The sequence below is a fragment of the Hypanus sabinus genome, chromosome 26 (genome assembly GCF_030144855.1).
Source record: "Hypanus sabinus isolate sHypSab1 chromosome 26, sHypSab1.hap1, whole genome shotgun sequence".
In the NCBI taxonomy this organism is placed as follows: Eukaryota; Metazoa; Chordata; class Chondrichthyes; order Myliobatiformes; family Dasyatidae; genus Hypanus; species Hypanus sabinus.
Genome location: NC_082731.1, coordinates 45,210,828 through 45,223,606, shown reverse-complemented (window position 1 = coordinate 45,223,606; position 12,779 = coordinate 45,210,828). Strand labels below are relative to the sequence as shown.

Below are 12,779 nucleotides of genomic sequence, written 5' to 3'. Positions count from 1 at the left end.
GTTTGAGTATCTCAGAATCTGCTGATCTCCCGGGATTTTCACGCGCGGAGAATGGTACGAAAAACAAAAAAAAAACAATAAAAACATCCAGTGCGCGGCAGCTCTGTGGGTGAACACACCTTGTAATTGAGAGAGGTCAGAGGTGAGTGGCCAGACTCACAGTAACTCAAATAGCCACGCGTTACAACAGTGGTGTGCAGAAGAGTGTCTCCGAATGTATAACATGTTGAACCTTGTGGATGGGCTCCCGCAGCAGAGGATCACAGAGGATCCAGGTGGTTTCTAGTAAACAATGTGTATAAATTACGTTCATGATTTTCATCTGCCTACCTCTTATATGACGCTCTGTGCCCATGATACCTGTACAAGATTTTTCATTGCACCTGTGCATACGATAATAACCTTGACCCACGACTACTTACCCCGTTCACCGAAAGCTATCTCCGTTAGTATTTGACCTTTCTACTTTGGGAAAATAATTCTAACGGTCCACCCTACCCATTCCCCTGATGGCAGAACTTCTACCTGGTATCCTCTTGTTCTCTGACACTCCAAGGAGAGCGATCCCAGTTTCCTCAACCTCTCCTCCGAGCTTCCTCAGAGCTTCCCGTGAAATCTCCCGGAGCCTTGCTCAGAAAATCAGCCCCGCCCGGTGGCCCCACCGAGCGAGGCCCGGTGCCTCAGTCGTCAGAACCAAGACGTGCCCAGCTACCGGGAAGGTTCAGGTGCCCACAAATCGATCTTGTCCGTAGGTTGCAAAATGCAAAGAAGCTCACCCGACTTGGGAACCGTGCCTCAGTGATGCCGTAAAAATCAGGTAAGAATTAATTACTTGAGGTACAGAGGAAGAAGGAGAGGGTGAGGGCAGGGGAGAAAGAGAACACAAGAGTGAGAGAGAGAGAGAGAGAGAGAGAGAGAGAGAGGATGGGGAGAAGGGGAAAGGGGAACAAGAGAGGGTGAAAAGGAAGGGGGAAGAGAGGGTTGCAAGAGGGGGTGAGGGAGAGGGGGGTTGAGAGGGCGTGTGAGAGGGGGTTGGGAGGTTGAGAGAGGGGGGTTGAGAGGGGGGGTTGAGAGAGAGGGGTTGAGAGAGGGGGTTGAGGGGGAGTTGAGAGGGAGGGGGGTTGAAAGGGGGGTTGAGAGAGAGGGGGTTGAGGAGGTTGAGAGAAGGGGGTTGAGTGAAAGGAGAGGTTGAGAGGAGTGGGGGTTGAGGGGGGTTGAGAGAGGGTTGAGGGGGGGTTGAGAGAGGGGGCATTGAAAGGGGAGGTTGAGAGGTGGGTTGAGAGAGAGGGGGGTTTGAGAGAGGGGGTTGAGAGAAGGGGGTTGAGTGAAAGGGGTTGAGGGGAGTTTGAGAGAGTGGGGGTTGAGGGAGGGTTGAGAGAGAGGGAGGTTGAGGGGGGTTGAGAGAGGGGGCATTGAAAGGGGAGGTTGAGAGGGGGGTTGAGAGAGAGGGGGGTTTGAGAGAGGGGGTTGAGAGGGGATTGAGAGGGTGGTTGAGGGGGGGGTTGAGAGGAGGGTTGAGTGGAGGTTTGAGAGAGAGGGATTTGGGAGAGAGGGATTTGGGAGAGGGGGTTGAGAGAAGGGGGTTGAGTGAAAGGGGAGGTTGAGGGGAGTTTGAGAGAGTGGGGGTTGAGGGGGGGTTGAGAGAGAGGGCATTGAAAGGGGAGGTTGAGAGGGTGGTTGAGAGAGAGGGGGGTTTGAGAGAGGGGGTTGAGAGGGGATTGAGAGAGGGTGGTTGAGGGGGGGTTGAGAGAGAGGGGCATTGAAAGGGGTTGAGAGGGGGGGTTGAGAGAGGGGGGGTTGAGAGAGGGGGGTTTGAAAGAGGGGGTTGAGAGAGGGGGGTTGAGAGAGAGAGTTGGGGGGGTGGTTGAGAGAGAGGGGCATTGAAAGGGGAGGTTGAGGGGGGTTGAAAGAGGGAAATGAGAGAGGGGGGGTTGAGAGAGAGAGTTGAGGGGGTGGTTGAGAGAGAGGGGCATTGAAAGGAGAGGTTGAGGGGGGTTGAGAGAGGGAGTTGAGAGAGAGGGGTTGAGAGGGGGGGTTGAGAGGAGGTTTGAGAGAGGGGGGTTAAAAGGGGGGTTGAGAGAGAGGGGGGTTGAGAGAGAGGGGGGTTGAGAGAGGGGATGAGAGGGGGTGTTGAGGTGGAGGTTGAGAGAGGGGGACAGAGATGGGGGAGAGAGCAAGTGGAGAAAGGGTGGGGGAGAGAGGGAGTCGCGATGGAGGGTGGAAGAGAGAGGGAGTGAGAGGGAGAGAGCTAGTTCTGCCATTCTGGAATGGATGTCCAATACGTACAATTATCAGAATTTAAACTGAATGTTTCGGAGCTCGAGGTGTCCACAAGTCACACATTTGTAACCCGAGAGTGACCTGTGTGATGCTCGTTTCCCCCATGCTCTGAACATGCTTCCAAGTAGCCACCAAATTCTCCTTTCACAAAGATTCATTTTCATCACCTTCAAGCTGGCTTTATTAAAATCATTCTCCCTCCACTCATCCCCAGCCAGCAGGCTTCTCGACAATTATTATGAATCTGTGTTCTTGTTAACAGCATCCTGCCAGCAGGGCAGGGCCTCCTTTAGTAGCTTTGAAGCAATTCGATAATTGCCAACAGAATCTTCGCTTACCTTGTCTGATCTGAACGGCAACAGTCTCAACTCGTGGAAAGTGCAACCCTACTGCCAGATCAGTCTGGGAACACGGTAAGTACACTGCCTTTAACTTGCTGAACAGCTGTGTCAAGGCTAAATGCTACTCAGGTAGAAGATTATACCTACATTCCAGACGAACAATTTGCCCTGCAAGTGACAGTGTCAGGGGAGCTAACAATTCATAGAGTCAGTCGCAGGGTTTGGAGAAAGGCCCTTCAGTTCTTAATATCGAGTATCATTTACTGGCAACCAGTCTGTAGATTCCAGTGCCTGTCCAGATACTCTGAAAGCGGTGTATCTGTGGAATTCATTGCCACAGACAGCTGAGGAGGCCAAGACACTGGGTACATTTAAAGTGGAGGTTGACAGGTTCCTAGTTGGTGAGGATGTCAAGGGATACGGGAAGGAGGCAAGAGAATGGGTTCCACCTGATGGAATGGCAGAAAGGGCCAAACTCCTTAAAAGCTGTGAAAATACCCGATTCTACACACACTTCTCATTTCACATTCCAGATTGCAAGTCCTCTCTCCCCATCCTTTCCAGTCCTGATGAAGGGTCTCAGCCCAAATCGTCGACTGCTTATTCATTTCCATAGACCTACTGAGTTTCCTCCGGCATTGTGTGTGTGTGTGTGTGTGTTGCTCTGGATTTCCAGCATCTGCAGAATCTCTGGTGTTCTGGAATTATCTTGCTTCTCGGAGAAGATGTCGCTGCAGTTTTGGTCATGAGTTTTGCTGACATGTCAGTGACATTGTGTTTCCATGATTGTTCTTGACAAATTTTTCTACAGAAAAGGTTTGTCATTGCCTTCTTCTGGGCAGTGTCTTTACAAGACGGATAATAAGCATTATCAATACTCTTCAGAGATTGTCTGCCTGATGTCAGTGGTCACATAACCAGGACTTGTGATCTGCACTGGCTGCTCGTACGACCATCCACCACCTGCTCCCATTGCTTCATGTGACCCTGATCGGGGGCTAAGCAGGTGTTACACCTTGCCCGAGGGTGACCTGCAGGCTAGCAGAGGGAAGGAGCACCTTACACTTCCCTTGGTAGAGACGTATCTCCACCCCACCATCCATTACAACGATGAGACACCTACAGAGAGGAGGTGGAAGAACTTGAGGCCTGGTGCCGGGCAAATAACCTCAACAAGACGAAGGAGGTGGTTTTCGACTTCAGCGGAACTCACACCTCTCCCCATATTGTAGACACAGCAGTGGGAACCGCAAGCAGTTTTAAACTCTGGGGTGTACACTTCCCACAACGAGAAAGCTGACGAGAACGGGACTAAGTCACGTCCTTCCACAGATGTGCAGTAGAGGGCGCCCTAACATTCTGAATCTCTGCACGGCCCAGAAACCGCACTGCAGTGGACAGGAAGGTCCAACGCACCACCGTCACCCGCCTATCCCCCGTCAAAGAGGTTGGAAAAGGGCCAGTAACATCATAAGGATCCCACCCACCCTGCTCATGGACTGTCTGTCCTACTCCCATCAGGGAGGAGGCTACGTAGCATCCCCACAAGACTCAAATCAGTTACTTTCCCCAAGCAGTAAGGCCGATCAACACCTCCACCCACTAACCCACCCCCACCACATCCACAACCACCACCACTACTTTATTATTTCCTGTTAGAGCCACCTTATGTACTGACACTCCTGTGCCTAGCGTCACTTTATGGACAAACACATTTTGATTCCACAAGAACTGACTGTGGAATTCAGAGAGGGTAAAGCGAGGGACACACACACACACACACACACACACACACACACACACACACACACACACACACACACACACACACACACACACACACACACACACACACACACACACACACACACACACACACACACACACACACGTCCTCAGGAAGCGGAGAGAGTGAGCAATTTCAAGTTCCTGGTTGTCAATATCGCTAAGGATCTAACTTGGAGCCACGCATTGACTCAACATAGTTCCAAACTAGTCATGACAGCAGCTGTATATTGTTAGGAGTTTGAGGGGATTTGATATGCCACCAAAGATACTTGCAAATTTCTACAGATGTACCGCAGAGAGCATTCTGACAGGTCTGTATGGGGGGAAGGTACTGCATAGGATTGAGATAAATTGCAGAAAGTTGTAAACTCAGTCAGCTCCAGCATGGGCACGAGCCTCCGTAGTATCCAGGACTTCAAGGAGCGATGCCTCAGAAGGGCGGAATCCATTAGTAAGGACCCCATCACCCAGGCAGTGACATCCTTTCATGACATATGCCAGTGATATTAAACCAGATTCTGATTTATTGTGTTTTCCATGATACATCAGATCAAAAATAGGAATTATTTTGTTCATACTTGTTTACTGGAAATGACATTAAGCAATTTTGAACTCGTTATTTTTGTATATCAACTCATTGGTGTACCGAGGTCTCCTGATCACTCTGCAGTATGATGTTATGTGATCTAAGATCATTTAAGTAGTAAACACAAGGGATCATGCAGAAGCTGGAAATCCAGAGCAACACATGCTGGAAGGACAGGGCATCTACGGAAATGGGCTGAGATTCTGCATCGGGACTGGGAAGGAAGGGGGAGGATGCCAGAATCAAAGGGTGGGTGGAGGGGAAGGGGGTGAGATAGAAGGAGACAGGTGGGTGGAAGGACTTGTGACCGTGGGAGACAGAGAAGGAGAAGGGGACACGGGGGGAGGGGGGGGGGAGTGATAGGCAGCTAAGAAGAGGTGGAAGGCTGATGTTGGAAATAGAAGAAGAGGAGAGGGTTGAGAGATTTTGTTTTTTCACCGGAAGGAGACATTGATGTTCATGCCATCAGGTTGGAGGCTACTCGGATGGAGTATGAGGTGTTGCTCCTCCAACCTGAGGCAGGCCTCATCTTGCCACAAGAGGAGACCGTGGATCGACACCTCAGAACAGGAATGGGAATTAAAATGTTCATCTACCGGGAAGTTCCACCTTTGGCAGATAAAGCGGAGGTGCTCGACGAAACGGTCCCCCAATGTACGACAGGTCTAACCAACGTAGAGGAGGCTGCACTGGGAACTCCAGACATAATAGACGACCCCAGCAGGAATCTGAGAGGACTCTGGGGGAAAGGGAAGGAGGAGGCGACCCAGAGGGAGGTGATAGGTAGATAGGAAGAGCTAAGAGGCCAGAGCGGGGAATGGAAGAGGAGGAGAGGGGAAGGGAAGGAAAAAAATTACTGGAAGGAGAAATCAACATTCATGAAAAGTTTGAATTTTCATTTATCCTTCATGTCCGTATCTTTTGTTGTACTCGATCTAACAACCTTCTGCTCATTCACAACCTGTGAACTCTAACTCTATATGAACCAAAACAAACATGGTCCTTTCACACCACTCATTAACACAGATTGTTAATGGCAGCAATGATCCTGTGGCATTCCAATAGTCACTGAATGTCAAATGTGACAGTGCTCCATTCATCCTGACTGGTTTAAGTTCATTAACATCACCCTACCCATGCTCTTGGTACCTCTCCACCCACCCAGACACCCAACACCCAGCTCTGTCTGCCCACTTTCATGTACAACTTGCTGGAAATCCCAATGCACCACGTCAATAAGATTCCCTTTACACACTCCATTTCCTAAATTTATAATGAGCTCCTATTAATTTGACAAAAATGATTTCTCCTTTATAAGGGCACATTGACTTTGCTCAAACTGTTTTTAAATTGTCTAAATGTCCTGCTATTAACCCATTAGTAAATAAAGAAGCATTTCTAGAAAATGGTTTACCTTCAGCCTTACTAATCACTGAACTGATTCAACATATCAGGCTCCTGAACCAGTGTGGATAACTTCACTCAACTCAACTCTGAACTCTCTCCACACATCAGGATCCTGAACCAGGGCGGATAACTTCACTCATCCCAACTCTGAACTTATTCCACACATCAGGCTCGTGAACCAGTGTGGATAACTTCACACACCCCAACTCTGAACTGATTCAACACATCAGGCTCCTGAACCACTGTGGATAACTTCACTCACTCCAACACTGAACTGATTCCACACATCAGGCTCTTGAACCAGTGTGGATAACGTCACTCACCCCAACTCTGAACTGAGGCCACACATCAGACTCCTGAAACAGTGTGGATAATTTCACTCACACCAACACTGAACTGATTCCACACATCAGGCTCCTGAACCAGTGTGGATAACATCACTCACACAACATTGAACTGATTCAACGCATCACGCTCCTGAACCAGTGCAGTCAATTTCACTCACCTCAACTCTGAACTGATTCCACACATCAGACGCCTGAACCAGCGTGGATAACTGAACTCATAACAATTCGGAACTGAGTCCACATATCAGGATCCTGAACCACTGTGGATAACTCCACTCACCCCAACACTGAAATGATTCCACACATCAGGCTCCTGAAACAGTGTAGATAACTTCACTCACCTCAACTCTGAACTGATTCCACTCATCAGGCTCCTGAAGCAGTGTGGATAACTTCACTCACCCCAACTCTGAAATGGAAATGATTCAACACATCAGGCTCCTGAACCAGTGTGGATAACTTCACTCACGCCAACTCTGAAATGGAACTGATTCAACACATCAGGATCCTGAACCAGTGTGGATATCTTCACTCACCCCAACACTGAACTGATTCCACACATCAGGCTCCTGAACCAGTGTGGATAACTTCACTCACATCAATATTAAACTGAATCAACACATCAGGCTCCTGAACCAGTGTGGATAACTTCACTCACCCCAACACTGAACTGATTCAACACATCAGGCTCCTGATCCAGTGTGGATAACTTCACTCACCCCAACACTGAACCGATTCCACACATCAGGCTCCTGAACCAGTGCGGATAACTTCACTCATCCAACACTGAACTGATTCCACACATCAGGCTCCTGAACCAGTGTGGATAACTTCACTCACCCCAACACTGAACTGATTCAACACATCAGGCTCCTGAACCAGTGTGGATAACTTCACTCACCCCAACACTGAACTGATTCAACACATCAGGCTCCTGAACCAGTGTGGGCAACTTCACTCACCCCAACACTGAACTGATTCAACACATCAGGCTCCTGAACCAGTTTGGATACATTCACTCAACCCAACATTGAACTGATTCAACACATCAGGCTCCTGAACCAGTGTGGACAACTTCACTCACCCCAACTCTGAACTGATTCAACACATCAGGGTCATGAACAAGTGTTGATATCATCACTCACCCTAACACTGAAATGATTCCGCACAACAGGCTTCTGAATCTGTGTGGGCAACTTCACTCACCCGAACTCTGAACTGGAACTGATTCAACACATCAGGCTCCTCAACCAGTGTGGATAACTGCACTCATACCAACTCTGAACTGATTCCACACATCAGGCTCCTGTACCAGTGTGGATAACTTCATTCACCCCAACTCTGAACTGATTCCACACATTAGGGTCCTGAACCAGTGTGGAAAACTTCACTCACCCCAACACTGAACTGATTCAACACATCAGGCTCCTGAACCAGTGTGGATAACTTCACTCACACCAACTCTGAAGTGGAACTGATTCAGCACATCAGGCTCCTGAACCAGTGTGGAAAACTTCACTCACCCCAACACTGAACTGATTCAACACATCAGGCTCCTGAACCAGTGTGGATAACTTCGCTCACCCCAACTCTGAACTGATTCAACACATCAGGCTCCTGAACCAGTGTGGATAACTTCACTCACCCCAACACTGAACTGATTCAACACATCAGGCTCCTGAACCAGTGTGGATAACTTCACTCACCCCAACTCTGAACTGATTCAACACATCAGACTCTTGAACCAGTGTGGATAACTTCACTCACCCCAACTCTGAACTGATTCAACACATCAGGCTCCTGAACCAGTGTGGATAACTTCACTCACCCCAACTCTGAACTGATTCAACACATCAGGCTCATCAACCAGTGTGGATAACTTCACTCACCCCAACTCTGAACTGATTCCACACATCAGGCTCCTGAACCAGTGTGGATAACTTCACTCATCCCAACACTGAACTGTTTCCACACATCAGGCTCCTGAACCAGTGTGGGCAACTTCACTCACCTCAACTCTGAACTGATTCCACACATCAGACTCCTGAACCAGTGTGGATAACTTCACTCACCTCAACTCTGAACTGATTCCACACATCAGACTCCTGAATCAGTGTGGATAACTTAACTCATACCAATTCTGAACTGATTCCACACATCAGGCTCCTGAACCAGTGTAGATAAATTCACTCACCTCAACTCAGAACTGATTCCACTCATCAGGCTCCTGAAGCAGTGTGGATAACTTCACTCACCCCAACTCTGAAATGGAAATGATTCAACACATCAGGCTCCTGAACCAGTGTGGATAACTTCACTCAGCCCAACTCTGAAATGATTCAACACATCAGGCTCCTAAACCACTGTGGATAACTTCACTCTCCCCAACTCTCAACTGATTCAACACATCAGGCTCCTGAACCAGTGTGGATAACTTCACTCACCCCAACTCTGAACTGATTCCACACATCAGGCTCCTGAACCAGTGTGGATAACTTCACTCACCCCATCTCGGAACTGATTCCAAACATCAGGCTCCTGAACCAGTGTGCATAACTTCACTCAGCCCAACACTGAACTGATTCAACACATCAGGCTCCTGAACCAGAGTGGGCAACTTCACTCATACCAACTCTGAACTGATTCCACACATCAGGCTCCTGAACCAGTGTGGATAACTTCACTCACCCCATCTCGGAACTGATTCCAAACATCAGGCTCCTGAACCAGTGTGCATAACTTCACTCAGCCCAACACTGAACTGATTCAACACATCAGGCTCCTGAACCAGAGTGGGCAACTTCACTCATACCAACTCTGAACTGATTCCACACATCAGGGTTCAGAACCAGTGTGGATAACTTCACCTACCCCAACTCTGAACTGATTCAACACATCAGGCTCCTGAACCAGTGTGGATAAAGTGACTCAACCCAACACTGAACTGATTCAACACATCAGGCTCCTGAACCAGTGTGGATAACTTCACTCACCCCAACTCTGAAATGATTCAACACATCAGGCTCATGAACAAGTGTTGATAACTTCACTCACCCTAACACTGAAATGATTCCACACATCAGGCTCCCGAACCAGTGTGGATAACTTCACTCACCCCAACACTGAACTGATTCAACACATCAGGCCCCTGAACCAGTGTGGATAACTTCACTCACCTCAAGTCTGAACTGATTCCACACATCAGGCTCCTGAACCAGTGTGGATAACTTCACTCACCCCAACTCTGAACTGATTCCACACATCAGGCTCCTGAACCAGTGTGGATAACTTCACTCACCCCAACACTGAACTGATTCCACACATCAGGCTCCTGAACCAGTGTGGATAACTTCACTCACACCAACTCTGAACTGATTCCACACATCAGGGTCATGAACAAGTGTTGATAAAGTCACTCACCCTAACACTGAAATGATTCCGCACAACAGGCTTCTGAATCTGTGTGGGCAACTTCACTCACCCGAACTCTGAACTGGAACTGATTCTACACATCAGGCTCCTCAACCACTGTGGATAACTTCACTCACCCCAACACTGAACTGATTCAACACATCAGGCTCCTGAACCAGTGTGGATAACTTCACTCACCCCAACTCTGAACTGATTCCACACATCAGGCTCCAGAACCAGCATGGATAACTTCACTCACCACAACTCCGAACTGATTACACACATCAGGCTCCTGAACCAGTGTGGATAACTTCACACACCAGAACACTGAACCAATTCCGCATATCAGACTCCTGAACCAGTGTAGATAACTTCACTCACCCCAACACTGAACTCATTCAACACATCAGGCTCCTGAACCAGTGTGGATAACTTCACTCACCCCAACATTGAACTGATTCAACACATCAGGCTCCTGAACCAGTGTGGATAACTTCACTCACACCAACAGTGAACTGATTCAACACATCAGGCTCCTGAACCAGTGTGGATAACTTCACTCACACCAACAGTGAACTGATTCAACACATCAGGCTCCTGAACCAGTGTGGATGACTTCACTCATCTCAACACTGAACTGATTCCACTCATCAGGCGCCTGAACAAGTGTGGATAACTTCACTCACCCCAACTCTGAACTGGAACTGATTTCACACATTTGGCTCCTGAACCAGTGTGGATGACTTCACTCACCCCAACACTGAACTGTTTCAACACATCAGGCTCCTGAACCAGTGTGGACAACTTCACTCACCCCACCAATGAACTGATTCAAGACATCAGACTCCTGAACCAGTGTGGAAAACTTCATTCACCTCAACTCTGAACTGATTCCACACATCCGTCTCCTGAAACAGTGTGGTTAACTTCACGCACCCGAACACATAACCGATATCGCACATCAGACTCCTGAACCAATGTGGATAACTTCACTCAACCCAACACTGAACAGATGCAACACATAAGCCTCCTGAATCAGTGTGGATAACTTCACACACCTCAACATTGAACAGATTCAACACATCAGGCTCCTGAAACTGTGTGGATAACTTCACTCACCCCAATACTGAACTGATTCCACACATCAGGCTGCGGAAGCAATGTGGATAAATTCACTCACACCAACTCTGAATTGGAACTGATTCAACACATCAGGCTTCTGAACCAGTGTGGATAACTTCACTCATCTCAACTCTGAACTGATTCCACTCATCAGGCGCCTGAATAAGTGTGGATAACTTCACTCACCCCAACTCTGAACCGTAACTGATATCACACATTTGGCTCCTGAACCAGTGTGGATAACTTCACTCACCTCTGCAATGAACTGATTCAACACATCAGTCTCCTGAACCAGTGTGGATAACATCACTCACCCCAACACTGAACTGATTCAACACATCACACTCCTGAACCAGTGTGGATAACTTCACTCACCCCAACACTGAACTGATTCAACACATCAGTCTCCTGAACCAGTGTGGATAACTTCACTCACACCAACTGTGAACTGATTCAACACATCAGGCTCCTGAAACCGTGTGGATGACTTCACTCATATCAACACTGAACTGATTCCACTCATCAGGCGCCTGAACAAGTGTGGATAACTTCACTCACCCCAACACTGAACTGATTCCACGCATCAGTCTCCTGAACCAGTGTGGATAACTTCACTCACCCCAAAACTGAACTGATTCCACGCATCAGTCTCCTGAACCAGTGTGGATAACTTCACAAACCTCAACACTGAACTGTTTCAACACATCAGGCTCCTGAACCAGTGTGGATAACTTCACTCACCCCAACACTGAACTGATTCAACACATCAGTCTCCTGAACCAGTGTGGATAACTTCACAAACCTCAACACTGAACTGTTTCAACACATCAGGCTCCTGAACCAGTGTGGACAACTTCACTCCCCCACCAATGAACTGATTCGAGACATCAGACTCCTGAACCAGTGTGGAAAACTTCATTCACCTCAACTCTGAACTGATTCCACACATCCGTCTCCTGAAACAGTGTGGGTAACTTCACGCACCTGAACACATAACCGATATCGCACATCAGACTCCTGAACCAATGTGGATAACTTCACTCAACCCAACACTGAACAGATGCAACACATAAGCCTCCTGAATCAGTGTGGATAACTTCACACACCTCAACATTGAACAGATTCAACACATCAGGCTCCTGAAACTGTGTGGATAACTTCACTCACCCCAATACTGAACTGATTCCACACATCAGGCTCCTGAACCAGTGTGGATAACTTCACTCACCCCAACACTGAACTGATTCCACACATCAGGCTCCTGAACCAGTGTGGATAACTTCACTCACCCCAACACTGAACTGATTCCACACATCAGGCGCCTGAACAAGTGTGGATAACTTCACTCACGCCAACTCTGAACGGGAACAGATTTCACACATTTGGCTCCTGAACCAGTGTGGATAACTTCACTCACCTCAACACTGAACTTATTCAACACATCAGGCTCCTGAACCACTGTGGATAACTTCACTCACCTCAGCAATGAACTGATTC

General features: G+C 48.2%; 1 protein-coding gene across 1 annotated transcript in view; it reads right to left on the bottom strand.

Moving 5' to 3' along the window:
- Nucleotides 1-7,139, bottom strand: part of eml2 (EMAP like 2) — a 154,682-nt gene extending 147,543 nt beyond the window's left edge. The window contains exon 1 of the mRNA XM_059950995.1: nt 7,091-7,139. The gene's annotated coding sequence lies outside the window, so the exon portion shown is untranslated. The remainder of the gene's footprint in view (nt 1-7,090) is intronic.
- Nucleotides 7,140-12,779: the final 5,640 nt, after the last annotated feature.